General features: G+C 41.1%; 1 long non-coding RNA gene across 1 annotated transcript in view; it reads right to left on the bottom strand.

The window, feature by feature from the left end:
• Nucleotides 1-550: 550 nt before the first annotated feature.
• The window catches only part of LOC116069593, a 25,797-nt gene continuing 24,315 nt past the window's right edge, over nucleotides 551-2,032 (bottom strand). Inside the window, exon 5 of the long non-coding RNA XR_004110052.1 lies at nucleotides 551-599. This is a non-coding gene — a long non-coding RNA (uncharacterized LOC116069593). The remainder of the gene's footprint in view (nucleotides 600-2,032) is intronic.

Below are 2,032 nucleotides of genomic sequence, written 5' to 3'. Positions count from 1 at the left end.
CGCAAACAGTTGTTTAGGCGCCATCTTGCCATGGCGAATGCCTCTCAAGATTCACGGCTCCCCACAAACTAGTACCCCCCAAAGCTCCCAGAGACTAAACCACCAACCAAAGAATACACATGGAGGGACCCATGGCTCCAGCTGCTTATGTAACAGAGGATGGCCTGGTGGGATATCGATGAGAGCAGAGGCCCTGGGTTCTGTGAAGGCTCGATGGCCAGTGTAGGGGAATTCCAGGAAAGGGAAGTGGGAGTGGGTGGGCAGGGGGAGGGAGGATGGGATAGGGGGTTCTTGGAGGGGAAACCAGGAAAGGGGATAGCATTTGAAATGTAAATAAAAAAATATCTAATTTAAAAAAAAGAAGAAGATGGTTTCCTATCTCCAAGCCTTTGGGGCCTCTGGACTCTTGCTTTTTCTAGCAGCCATTGGCTCACTTGGAGTATTTCCTTTCTTCCCCTGTGGAGAGTTTCATCTTTAATACATGTCTTAATCAAAAATCTTAAAGGAAACCACTGCTATTTTCCAAGCCATACCTGAAGGATGGTTCGTCTTTCATTCTTCCCCCTCTATTTTAATTTTTGTCAGGAAAAACATGACATCTGTGATGAGAGAGAGGGAGAGAGAGAGAGAGAGAGAGAGAGAGAGAGAGAGAGAGAGATTTCATTCATATAAAAAATTAGGAAATACTATATTTTATATTTATGATTTGAGCAGGGTTTTTAATGTTTTCCTATTTTATTTCAATTTCTTTAAAACAATAATTGGTCTTAGAAGAGAAAAATGGATGAACTTAAGATTCTAAGATTACAAAAAATGCTGTGAGCTAGTAGTTAGCAAATCAGACTTCCCTAGATCAGTAGGATGGACATCATCTGAGAAGAATTCTGATTCTTGGGCCCATCCTCCCATCCAATCCGATGGATCTCAAACTCTACCTGCTCAGCCTCTTATGACTGCATCTCCAGGGGAGCCTGAGGCATTCTTTAGTCCAAGAGCCTAAAACTCTCTAAGGGGGCTCTAAGTGGTTTGAGTCTGTCCCCTTCATTCTCTCTAAGCACATCTTGCTGCAATGCAAACTTACTCATGTCAAGGCCCTGAGTCATCTCCATCATCTTGTCTCCAGTGATAGAAGATAAGCCTCGCATAAGGGGAGCAGGGAGAAGGCAGATAGGCCAGTGCAAGTATCAGGGATAACAGGGGCAATACTATATTTTCAAGCCAAGTTCAAACAAAGACCATTAGTTTATTTAACAAAATCCTCTTATCCATATCCCTCCTTGTGAATTTGCTTTCCACAATTTCAACTCCTCCAATTCAACTGAAGCCCCAACATGTTGAATGGAAAAATCCAGATAATAACAGTTCATATCTTTGAATTTGTGCAGCATTCTAAGTGGCCTAGTGAAGTCTCACACATCCCCTTCCTACTTGGTAGCAAAGACAAGATCATCTGCCAGTGGGTCCACACTATACATTATGCTCTTCATGAGTACTCAGCACTGTCAGTCATTAGACAAACTGGCACAGTGTCAGAGACTAGTAATCAAGTCTCCCTTACTCCCTATTAAAAAAAAATATTTAGGCTGGCTTGTCCTTCCTTCAGTCTCTGCTCCATAGTTAATCTCTGCAACTCCTTCCGTGGGTATTTGGTTCCCCCTTTTAAGAAGGAATGAAATGTCCACCTTTTGTCTTCCATCTTCTTGAGTTTCTTGTGGTTTGTGGGTTGTTCTTCCTGTATTCCAAACTTCTGGGCTAATAACCACTTATCAGAGAGTACATACCATGTATGTTCTTTTGTGATTGGGTTACCTCACTCAGGATGATATTCTCCAGATATATCCATTTCCATAATTTCATTTTTTTTTACATTTAATTTTAATTTTTTTTACTTACATTCTAGTCATTGACCTAATCTCAGATATTTTCTTTATTTACATGTAAATTTTTCCATTCCCAGTTTCCCTTCCAAAAAAACAAAGAAACAAACAAAAACAACCAAAACAAACCCCTGTTGCCTCCCACTTCCCCATGC

The sequence above is a fragment of the Mastomys coucha genome, unplaced genomic scaffold (genome assembly GCF_008632895.1).
Source record: "Mastomys coucha isolate ucsf_1 unplaced genomic scaffold, UCSF_Mcou_1 pScaffold22, whole genome shotgun sequence".
Lineage (NCBI taxonomy): Eukaryota > Metazoa > Chordata > Mammalia > Rodentia > Muridae > Mastomys > Mastomys coucha.
The sequence above is the reverse complement of the archived record's forward strand: the minus strand, read 5'-3'. Positions and strand labels throughout refer to the sequence as shown.